The 12,197-nt window shown below is 43.9% G+C and overlaps 1 protein-coding gene across 4 annotated transcripts in view; it reads right to left on the reverse strand.

Moving 5' to 3' along the window:
• UBE3A (ubiquitin protein ligase E3A) overlaps positions 1-11,376 on the reverse strand; it is a 97,943-nt gene extending 86,567 nt beyond the window's left edge. For all 4 annotated transcript variants that reach the window (XM_039539199.1, XM_039539211.1, XM_039539193.1 and 1 more), the window contains exon 1: positions 11,014-11,376. The gene's annotated coding sequence lies outside the window, so the exon portion shown is untranslated. The remainder of the gene's footprint in view (positions 1-11,013) is intronic.
• Positions 11,377-12,197: the final 821 nt, after the last annotated feature.

The raw sequence follows: 12,197 nt of genomic DNA on the forward strand, positions 1-12,197 counted from the left end.
ACCTGAAAAAGCAGGAAAGCTTGTTTTTCTTTTCCAGATTATGAACAAACAGGAAAATTAAGGTGAAGACAACTGAGTTAGCTGCAGAAGCCAATATTTTAAGTTTCTCATGTTGACCTGGCTGACGGTCGATTTAATTTTTGTTTGTTTTTTTTTTTAAATTCATTTAACCATTTTAGTTAAACAATTTTAACAAAAACAAAACTGAATTAAAAAAACTTGAATGTTTAACTAAATTTAAAAATTCGTATGTTTGTTTTGTTAAAACATTATTAGTTTGCTGTTGAAGAAAAAAAAATCCAGAATACATAATGATGTTGTTTTAGTTAAATAAAACAATTTAAATGTCTGGTGATGTTCTCCTAATACAGCATGGCAAGAAAATCCTCCAAATATTAACGATTAACCTGTTGAATTGGAGATAGTTCACCTCCAAATGACTTCATAAATATCTGCTTCAATTACCTTTGGTAAATGAAATAACCAATCATTCATTTTCTGATATAGTTGTACAACTAATCTGAAAAGTTTTCAAAATAAATCACTTTACAAATATATAGTGTGTACCTTTAAAAATGAAACCTACATCTATCTCTGAGTGGTGAAGAATATGTATTAAGGTTATAACAACCAACAAGAATGCACTTTTATGTAGAAATCCATGATTAAATCAAGTCTTCCTGACCAGTGGTTTAAATCATGATTTAAATCAAATTGATTTAAATCAAATCCAACCTGCATGTAACCATTACAAGGCACCTGTGTAACTTAGGATATATAGGAGGGTGTTAAGAGCTTCTCTGTGTGGTGGAGTAGTGACAGACTCTAAATAAGAAAAAAAAGGTTAATTTGCCTGCAGCGGTATGCCTTGCTGGACCACCCAGCAGGGAGTGAGATTGTTTACTTACTTCTATTGTAGTTTTCAAGAAATGGTTAAAATCCACCTGGTCTCTCTTGAATTGACTGAACTGCTCTGGCGGAAAGGCAGTTCATAATAACGGTGACACACAACTCATAGGATCACGCAAAGCAAAATAGGTGCACTGAATATTATATTTCTACATGTACAGTAACCAGACGATCCTTACCAGGCCACAAAAAGAGCAGGGCCAGGTCGAGCATACCACACACTACTCTTGCTCACTAAATTTCAAAGCCTCCATGAGCTACACAGCAGCATGTTGAGCTCTTCTAGTAGCCCTTGTACCTGGGTGTTAAAATTCAGCAGACAGCCATTCCACCTCCACATATATTGTGCAGGACACAGAAGGCAGCTCTAATCATTGGGATATTTTTCTCACTGGAGGTCCAATCTTGTGAGTAAACAATGTCAGTGACCCTTCAGACGACCAAATGCACATTCAAATCTGCTGAGATAGTAGTTGAATGGTTCCTTGGTGCTGTCGAGGTGGCAGGTGTTTGACTTCATGATGCAGGGGAAGGCTGGGTTCCCCAGGATCCAGCAGCTCCCATTGGCCCGGAGCAGTGATCCACGGCCAGTGGGAGCCCTGATTGGCCGGACCTGCGGACGGGGCAGGTAAACACACCGACCCGGCCCGCCAGGGGCTTTCCCTACACAAGTGGCAACCACTGTTTGAGAAACCCTGGTGTAGATGGTGTTCCTATCACAATGGTTCCATTATGATAGGAACACCATCTCCTTGAGTGACAGTAGGTAAGCTGACAGAAGCTATCAACCTAGCTGCATCTACACTGGGGGTTAGGTTGGCACACATCAAGACTATAAAGCCTCTTTCAACCACCAAAGAAAATCCAAGTTTTCTGTTCAGATGAGTATCAGAAGTCTCTCTTAAAACACATTCCCTGCCCCCCCCCTCCAAGTAAAAAAAGAGCAGGATGCTTCAAAGAAGTGGTTGGCTCAATCCTCTTGCCTCAGCCACTGAAGTGAGAATTCAAAGACCTCACCAATTAGTTCCACACAGCTGAGCATTTGCAGCTCTTCCTCTGAATTCTCCACTATTCTGCAAAAAGGGTGGGAAAGGTGGAAGGAGGTAGTAGAAAAAACTGAAGCGGACGACACCATCACTACTTCCCTCCAACCAGGGGATCTGTAAAACTGATAAGGGAAAGCAGGCTCAACTTATTTAAAAAAATTGATGGTTAAAAAGAAGATATTTATATTGAATCAACTCTCCCTTTCCTCCAGTTGATATGAAATGCTTTTTATAGATAGTTTGGGAGAAAGTCTTATGGGAGATTCAAAGAGAAGCAGATCACTACTTCCTTTAAGTCTATCCCTGGAAATTTTTTTCTTCATTCTAATGAATCTATTGTTTTACTCTACTATTTCATTTATATTACAGTTTAATCAATAAGCCTTTTTATCCTTTATTCCCTGCTTCACAATCCATCCGCCACATAGTTCTTCCTCCTCTTCACGTGAAAGTCTCCCTGTCCCCACCCACCAATATGAGTTAACACACTCACATCTACAGATTAATTCACACGAGCAGGGCCCTACGAAATTCACGACCATGAAAAACATGTCACGGACCATGAAATCTGGTCTCCCCTGTGAAATCTGTTTTTTTGTGTGCTTTTACCCTATACTATACCGATTTCATGGAGGAGGCCAGCGTTTCTCAAACTGGGGGTCCTGACCTGAAAGGATGTTGCATGGGGGTCTCAAGGTTATTTTAAGGGAGTCACAGTATTACCACCCTGCTGTTGGACGGATGCCCGCTCAGAAGACAGTGCCTGACCAGCAGCATCATAGAAGTAAGGGTGGCACTATCACACCATGCCACCCTTACTTCTGCGCTGCTGCCTCCAGAGCTAAGTGACTGGAGAGTGGCGGCTGCTGGCCAATGGCCCAGCTCTGCAGGCAGCAGGGCCGAAGTCAGGGTGGCATTGTACAGTATTGACATCCTTACTTCTGTGCTGCAGCTGCCTTCAGAACTGGGCTCCCAGACAGCAGCCACCACTCTCCAGCTGTCCTGCTCTGAAAGCAGCACCATTACCAGCAGCACCACAGAAGTAAGGGTAGCAGTACCACAACCCCACCTACAATAACCTTGTGCGTACCCCTCTCCCCCAACTCCTCCTTCTGTCAGGACTCTACAATTACAACACTTTGAAATTTCAGATTTAAAAATAGCTGAAATCATGAAATTTACAATTTTTAAAATCCTGACGACCATGAAATTGACCAAAAAGGATCGTAAATTTCGTAGGGCCCTACACATGAGCATGTCTAAGTACTGCTCTCTCCCTGACCTTTCAATGACCAAGTTCTTTCTATCTTGATCACTACTTAAAGATAGGAAACAAAGGGTAGGAATCAGTGGTCAGTTTTCAGAATGGAGAGAGGTAAATAGTGGTGTCCCCCAGAAGTCTGTACTGGGCCCAGTCCTATTCAACATATTCATAAATGATCTGGAAAAAGGAGTAAACAGTGAGGTGGCAAAATTTGAAGTTGATCCAAAACTACTCAAGATAGTTAAGTCCCAGGCAGACTGCGAAGAGCTACAAAAGGCTCTCAAAACTGAGTGACTGGGCAACAAAATGGCAGATGAAATTCAGTATTGATAAATGCAAAGTAATGCATATGGAAAACAATCCCAACTATACATATAAAAGAATGGGGTCTAAATTAGCTGTTACCACTCAAGAAAGAGATTTTGCAGTCATTGTAGATAGTTCTCTGAAAACATCCACTCACAGTGCAGAGGCAGTCAAAAAAGCGAATAGAATATTGGGAATCATTAAGAAAGGGATAGATAAGAAGACAGAAAATATCATATTGCTTCTATATAAATCCATGGTACTCCCACAATTTGAATACTGCGTGCATACATGGCCACCCCATCTCAAAAAAGATATATTGGAATTGGAAAACGTACAGAAAAGGGCAACAAAAATGATTGGGGTATGGAACGACTGCCATATGATGAGAGATTAATAAGACTGGGACTTTTCAGCTTGGAAAAGAGACAACAAAGGGGGGATATGATAGAGGTCTATAAAATCATGACTGGTGTAGAGAAAGTAAATAAGGAAGTGTCATTTACTCCATCTCCTAACACAAGAACTAGGGGTCACCAAATGAAATGAACATGCAGCAGGTTTAAAGACAAACAAAAGGAAGTATTTCTTCACACAATGCACAGTCAACCCGTGGAACTCTTTGCCAGAGGATGTTGTGAAGGTCAAGACTATAATTAAAAAAAAAAAAAACTAGATAAATTCATGGAGGATAGGTCCATCAATGGCTGTCAGCCACGATGGAAAGGGATGGTGTCCCTAGCCTCTTTGCCAGAAGCTGGGAGTAGGAGACAGGGGATGGATCACTTGATGATCACCTGTTTTGTTCATTCCCTTTGGGGCACCTGGCATTGGCCACTGTTGGAAGACAGAATACTGGGCTAGATGGACCTTTGGTCTGACCAAGTATGGCCATTCTTATGGTCTTGTGTACTAACTCTCAACCTGGGTTTATTGCTCACATTTGCTTCCTTCAATCCTGCTTCCATGCCACTGAGTGTCTCAGGAATCTGAAAGCTTCCTCTATTTCAAATCTAGCCTTCCCATGTTCAGTATTGTCATCTTCCAAAAAAGTGAAGTTTTTTCTACTTCATTTAGTCCCTTACCTTCACAATACCAGACACCTGTTTACTACCTTTGACTTCCTCCTCAAACTTTTGTGAATGCAAAATTCCTGTTTCTCCAGGATTTCACTGATTTATTTTAAGAGAATTCTTGTTAAGGTTAGAGTGCATGACCCTTGTTTAATGCTTCCCTCTCCTTTCTTGTTGCAGAGTCAGGAGGTAGATCTGGGAAACATCTCATCCATGACAGCACAGGGAGATAACCCTTGCTGCACAAGAAGAGACATAAAACATTAAGGGTATTTCTACGCTACAATGAACCATCCACAGATGGCCCATGGTAGCTGCTGGGGCTTGCAGGGCTCAGACTTCGGGGCTATTAAATTGCACTGTAAATGTTCAGGATTGGGCTGGAATCTCAGAATCTAGCTTCCAACCCAATCTTGAATGGCTACAATGCAATTTTATAGCCTTGCAGTCTGAGACCTGTGAGTGCGAATTAGCTGACAGAGGCCAGCCATGGGTGTTTTACTGCAGTGTAGACATACAGTAAAGCATTGGTAGTTCTCTCCAAACTCACCTCAGGAGATCTAGCTACTACATGTATAAGCATTCCTGGAGAGAAGTGTGGGCCAGTTTCATAGCTATGAGGAAAATCAAACACCTAAACTTTCCCATACTCAGCCCCCTACAGAAATGTTTCACTGCCTCCTTTGTTATAAAGAATCCATTCATATGAAAGTAACCAGTTTGAATATCACCCTATTTTCTCCTTTGCTCTCCTGTTACAAGTATGTGTGTGGAAGATCCCAAATCCCTGCTCCATGAAAGGCTGGGAGAGAAAAAGAGGATCAATGGAACCCCTTTCCATTCATCTTTCAGCACAGAGGGCCTGTAGGGAGGTGGTGGAAAGGAAATCAAGAGATTCAGGATGAGACTTTCAAAATTGTTGAGCATCAGCAAGTCCAATTAACATCAATGGGAAATGCAGGTGCCCAGCACCTCTGAAAATCAGGCCTTTAGTGCATAGGTAGTCAGTTTCATTACATGTAGGCCAAAAGCAGAAAGCATGGCCCAAAGACTACCACAAACCAAAGAAGCACAAGTACTGTATATACTCTTTCATAAGCCAAATATTTTTGGTAAAAAAGTGATGTGTCAAAGAGCAGGGGTCGGCTTATAAACGGATCTACACCAAAATTTGATGATTTTAAACTCTATGGAATCATTGAATTGAATACCTAATACACTGTCATTCTGTTTACCTGGAGAGTCTGCAGGCATGGAGCCCCTCAGCTCTCTGTGGCCACGGTTCACCGTTCCCAGCCACTGGGAACTGCAGGAAGCTGAGAGGCTTCGTGCCTGTGACGCTCCAGGTAAACAAAACATCCAGGCCTGCTAGCGGCTTACCCTAAGAGGCCAGGAGCCAAAGTTTGCCAACCCCTGAAATACAGGGTCAGCTTATGAAAGGGTCATACAGTTTTTGCTATTTTTACCTATCCATCTTGGGGGGGGGGGGGGTAGGCTTATAAACGAACGGGCTAATGAACGAGTACATGCGGTATGGGCTCTATGCAGAAATATGCTGCCTGTCTACTTACATGAATATCTACTAGGAGGGAACTACAAATGGATCTACTCCTATCATCACCAGCTGGTAGGAAAGACTTACTCCATCATGAGAATTTACATGTTAACTCATTATGAGCCTCATTTATTACAGACCCAATCCCATGAGTACTGAGTGTTTTCAGTTTTCACTGAATGTTTTTGAGGGATGGAAGGGAGAGAAGAAAAGTGCATCTATAGTTTGTGTATGCTTTTACATAAATAGTTTACATTTATATACTTTACACAGTCTTTAATAGCAGAATGTAAGAATAATGTACATAAATTAATCATCTCAGAATACCCTAGTAAATTAAATATTACACCTATTTTACAAATAGGTAAACGGAGGAGAAAATATATTTGCAACGCAGAAGAGATGCAGTTGCTCAACAACTAGACTTCTTGATTTTTATGCATTCAAAACATCACATTTCAACGGTGTAGAAGTTTAATACAGAACTGAGGTTGATAAAAAAGCATTGAAGGTGTCATGTCCAAGGATTATTTAAGCTGCTAAACAAGCATACAGGATTAAAATATCCCACCTACAGTGTCATGATGCATTGTACATCAACACTTTGTTAAAATAAAAGCAATGACATTAAACTGTACAGAACTGCATATCAAGTGTCTCAACTATCCAGAATATTGGATAAATTGGGGATTCAGGTTATTAATAAGTCTAAATTAAGCTATTAAATTCTGTACACATCCCACAAAGCCTGTTATGATACATCATGAAACGTATCACTGTGGGACAGAATAGGTAAGAAAACTTTGCTGATGCAGAGAAGCGATCAATACCTCTGCTTTATTATAACAAAAAATGAAGCTGGAAAAATTGAGCCATATGCAAGATGCACAGCTTTTCAGGGCTCTATGAACTGAAAATGCAACCGGGGTGTATTGGTTTAGTTGACTAAGTGGTTAAAACTCCAACAGCTTGTCTATGCTAGTACCACTACCAGGGAGTAGTTATAGTGGGGAAATTGAGAAGATAACCTAGTGTAGATAAATCTATTAATGTCTTGCAATAGCATTATGATCATGCTTTCTAACTTTTTAAAAGTGAGCACTGTTGGTTTTTTTTAAGTAAGGGTTCTACTGAATAGCTTCTGAAATCAACCAAAATGCTACTACTGCTTTTTTTTTTTAAACTTTGCATGTTAAAAGTGTAGTTTTAATTAACTTAAGAAATATCTATCTTGGCCAACAAGTTCTGTAATAAGTTTCAGCCCAACATAAAATAAAACAGACAGCTCCTAAGCCTTCTGAAAATAGACATTATAATGGGACAAGTTAGGTAATGTGACAATGTGTGTCAATTTGTATTTGACAAACCTTAAATATTATTTTTAAAAGGCCAATTTAATACTACTTACCGATTCTTTTCTTTCATTAGTTAACTAAAATCCACAAAAATTGCCAATCACAAGGAATATCATTGACATTTGCCTCTTAGCAACTGCAGCAATAAGCAGAACGAGTTCTAAACAAACTTGTGTGATTTTTTAAAGGGAAGAGAGGTACAGTACGAAGCTGGAATTTCCACAGGACTGGGTTTATCCTATGGAACTCACTCCCACAAAAGGTAATAATGACCATGAACTTACCAGTTTCAGAGCTAAATATAAAGCTAATGTCTTCAACCTAACTTTCCTTCTATAACTATTTTTCTCAAACACAGAGGTGCACACCCCCACTCACATTCAAATCAAAACCCAAAATAAATTATAAACAAATCAGACTATTTCTCTTAAAACCTAGGAATGAAGATTCATGTTTTTACTTAAATATCAGTAAAAGTCAAAAAAGCAAACAATGTTGGGAATTATTGGGAAAGGGATAGATAGATAAGACAGAAAATATTATATTGCTTCTATATATATTCATAGTATGCCCACATCTTGAATACTGCGTGCAGATCTGGTCACCCTATGTCAGAAAAGATATATTGGAATTGGAAACGGTACAGAAAAGAGCAACAAAAATTATTAGGGATATGGAACAGCTTCCATATGAGGAGAGATTAATAAGACTATGACTTTTCAGCTCGGAAAAGGGATGACTAAGGAGGGATATGACAGAGGTCTATAAAAACATGACTGGTTTGGAGAAAGTAAATAAGGAAGTGTTATTTACTCCTTCTCGTAACACAAGAACTAGAGGTCACCAAATGAAATTAATAGACACAGGTTTAAAAAACAAAAGGAAGTATTTCTTCACACAACACACAGTCAACCTGTAGAACTCTTTGCCAGAGGATGTTGTGAACGCTAAGACTAAAAGAGGGTTCAAAAAAGAACTAGGTAAGTCCATGGAGGATAGGTCCATCAATGGCTATTGCCCAGGATGGGCAGAGATGCAAAACCATGCTCTAAAGCAGGGTTTCTCAAACTTGGGACGCTGCTTGTGTAGGGAAGGCCCCGGCAGGCCAGGCTGGTGTGTTTACCTGCCCCGTCCGCAGGTCCGGCCAATCGCGGCTCCCACTGGCTGCGGGTCGCTGCTCTGGGCCAATGGGGGCTGCTGAAAGTGGTGGTCAGTAAGTCCTTCGGCCGGACCTGCTGACAGGGCAGGTAAACACACCGGCCCGGCCCACCAGGGGCTTTCCCTACACAAGCGGCGACCCGTTTGAGAAACCCTGCTCTGAAGTGTCCATAGCCTCTGTTTGCCAGAAGCTGAGAACAGGCGACACAGAATGGACCACTTGATTATCTATTATGTTCATTCCCTCTGAAGCACCTGGCATTGACCACTGACAGAAGACAGGCTACTGAGCTAGATGGACTATTGGTGTGACCCAGTATGGCTGTTCTTATTTATTTTTAAATTATTGGGAGGTACTCATATTGTAATGATGGAAAACACTGGAGTAGACAGAACAAGTATTTTCTTTTAAATTCCAGTGTTATAAATAGTGCCATATATTACCTAATACTGTGATAATCAGTTTTTCTAAGACTGGTTAATGTTGTAACAGTTGACACAAAATTACAGTTGTTCTGACGGAGAAGTGCAGCTAAAAGTGACCAGAACTAGGAATAATCAAAATCTGAATAGGTATATAAGTCAATATGATGGATGTTATGCGAGAAAGTTTTTAATTTTATAATACACACTTTAGAGGTTTAATTTAGAAGATGAATATGGTTACAGTTCACACACACTAATAAACACTAACGTTCATAGTATTACGAAGTGATAGAATCTGTATCTTTAAATCTGTTTCCCAGCTTTTTTGCTTTTGGAATGCACATGATGTATTAAATTATTTGTTTTGGTAGCACACAAAATGTGCTAGCCATTTCTCATTAAAATAAAATAAAAACCCAAGGTCTCTTCCCTAAAACTGACTTTTTGCCATAGATACAGTAGGGTTGATGTCCTGCACCAAATAAGACTCAGATCCAGCAAACTGATCCTTGAAGATCCTTGCATCTGTAAAGAGTCCCACAGAAGTCCATACACACCGGGCCTTCTTGCAAGCATCAAATCACAAGAATGGTGCCTAGAACACATTTCCAGCCCAAAGATGCTTAGAACCCAGGGGCAGTGTGGGTATTACACAGAAAGTGAAGAAAAGCTTTCCTTGACTGTAACAACCCTAACAAGATAGCATATGTACACTATAAACACTTACAAACCTTACAACTAATCAATTTAATAAAAACATTTCCACAGCTCCATTCATTTACCTCAGCCACTGGTACAACTTCAGAACATTTCACCACAGTTATAACTTATAGTTAACTAAGTTATGTTATAACTTGAAACGTGATCAAAAAGAGTCCAAGGAGCAGAATCCAGCCAATCTATTTGTTTTGTTTTTTTATGCTAAATACTGGCACAAAAAGCAAAAAAATCCTGCAATCAACATTAACTAAATAAAGTGAACTGAAGAGCAGCTTGTTTACAGCTCGAGAAGTCAAACTCTTCAACCAGAATGACATATTACATATGCAAGTCAGCTTACCCCCTTGAATGGCCTACCACATTTATATGGCCCCCATCACAGTACCATGGGAGCACCTCCTAATCTTTAAATATTTGTAAGTCTCAACACTGTGTGAGATAGGGAAGTACTATTATCCACACTTTAAAGAACTGAGGCACAGTGTATACAGTGTTTTGGAACCCAGGGCAGCAAACCTTCCGGCCTCGGCACAGACTCAGGTTAGCACGGCTCCTGCTAGTGCTCTGAAAGTAACTGTGTAGACAGCCCTTTGAAGTTGCGGCTCAGGGTAGAGGCCAGGGTTTCAGAACCCCAGCTCCTGCCCATACCACAACTTCAAAGCGCTGTCTACACAACCATTTTTAAAGCACCAGAGCCACCCTGCTAGCCCAAGTCCATTGCCCTGGGCCCGGAAGCTTGCTCCCGTGGGTTCCAAAATGCCATGTAGACCTACCTAGAGAGGCTAAGTGACGTGTCCAAGGTCACACAGGAAGTTGGTGACAGAGCAGGGACTTGACGTCTCCCCAGCTAATGCCCAAAGCACTGGTCATGCTTCCTCTCCACCCCCTGCTCTCAAAGCGGTGGGCCCATGTTAAGGGGACCTCCTACACCGTGTGCCCCAGAGTACCCACGTACCCTGCCCCGGGGGCACCTCCCCCCAAAGAACGGAGGCCCCACCAGCACCTACCCCGTCTCGGGGGTCACCACTGGCCCCCATCTCCTGGCACCCGGGCAGCCGCCCCGCGCTCCATCCCCGCAAACCCCAGCGGCGAAACCGAAACTGTCCCAGCAGGGACACGCGGGCGGGCCGCGCCTGGGCCCGGCGGCGCCTGTCTCCGGGCCGGGCCGGGCCGAGCCTCCCCGCAACCCCCGCGGACGGACCTGTGCGCTGCGGCCTGCTCCCCGGCGCGGCCCTGACGCGATCGCTGCTGCTGCCGCCCGGGCTCATGCGGGGCCCGCGCTGCTCTCGGGGCGAGGGAGGCGGCGCTGCTGCTTGTGCCGGGCCGGTCTGCGGCGAGGGGCCGGGGCTGCGGCCTCGGCGGGCTCCGGAGGGCGGTGGATGAGGGCGAGGCCGGCGGTCCGGTCCGGGCTGGGGGCGCTCGGTCGGGGAGGTGGGCAGGGGCCGCGTTGCGCCTCTCTCACCCCGAACCCAGCGCCACCATCTTGGGAGAAACACGAATATCGCCGCGGCGCAGCCTCGGAGGACTCGCGGGCATAGCAGGGTATCCCGGCATGCACCGCGCTCGAGAGCAGGGCGCGCTACTTTCCGCCCGGAACCATAGAGTTTCCACCTTTCCCATTGGGCGGGGCGCGGAGGCGGCCGAGGGTCTCGCGGCGGACGCTGTCGGCACGCAGCGGTTAGGTGGCAGCGCGCGCTGGCGGCCATGTTGGGGTCGGACAGTTCCCTGCCGCCCCGTGGAGCCACAGTCCCCCCTTGGCGGGGAGGGGCGTTGGGCGGCAGAGGAAGGGGAAAGAGAGACCGGGGGGCTGCCAAGCCCAAGGGTTCAGCCTGGGGCCAGCCCCTCCCCCCACTCGAGAGGGGGTGTAAAACCCGCGGGCTTGTGGCAGCGCTTCTGGGGTGTTACGCACGCGCTGCACGAAGGCGCCGTAACAGGGTTGCAAGCTCGATCCCTGCACAGTGAGGGACGGTCCAGGATTAAGGTTACCCAACCATGAGCCTCAATTACCTGCCCCGCAGTGCAGCTGCCTTAGGTTTCAGCCTTCAACTGGGTGATCAGAAGCTATTTCCACTGGGCCTCCTGCCTCAGTTAGTGCTCAGGCAGGGAGTGCTTTACCATGGGTCCTGGAGTGAAGGAGACTTGTCTGCAGGACCCTGGCCTGCTTTGTGAAGTCAAATCCTGCTACCCTCCCACCCCAAGTGGGTAACTGTAAGGGACCAACTGCAGCAGAAATGCCACGTAGTGTCTAGGGTGACCAGCTAGCAAGTGTGAAAAATCAGGACGGGGTGGGGGGTAATAGGAGCCCATATTAAAAAAAAGCCCCAAATATCAGGACTGTCCCTATAAAATCAGGACATCTGGTCATCCTAGTAGTGTCTGCAGCTG

Source organism: Mauremys reevesii, linkage group 1 (assembly GCF_016161935.1).
Source record: "Mauremys reevesii isolate NIE-2019 linkage group 1, ASM1616193v1, whole genome shotgun sequence".
NCBI classification, from domain to species: Eukaryota; Metazoa; Chordata; order Testudines; family Geoemydidae; genus Mauremys; species Mauremys reevesii.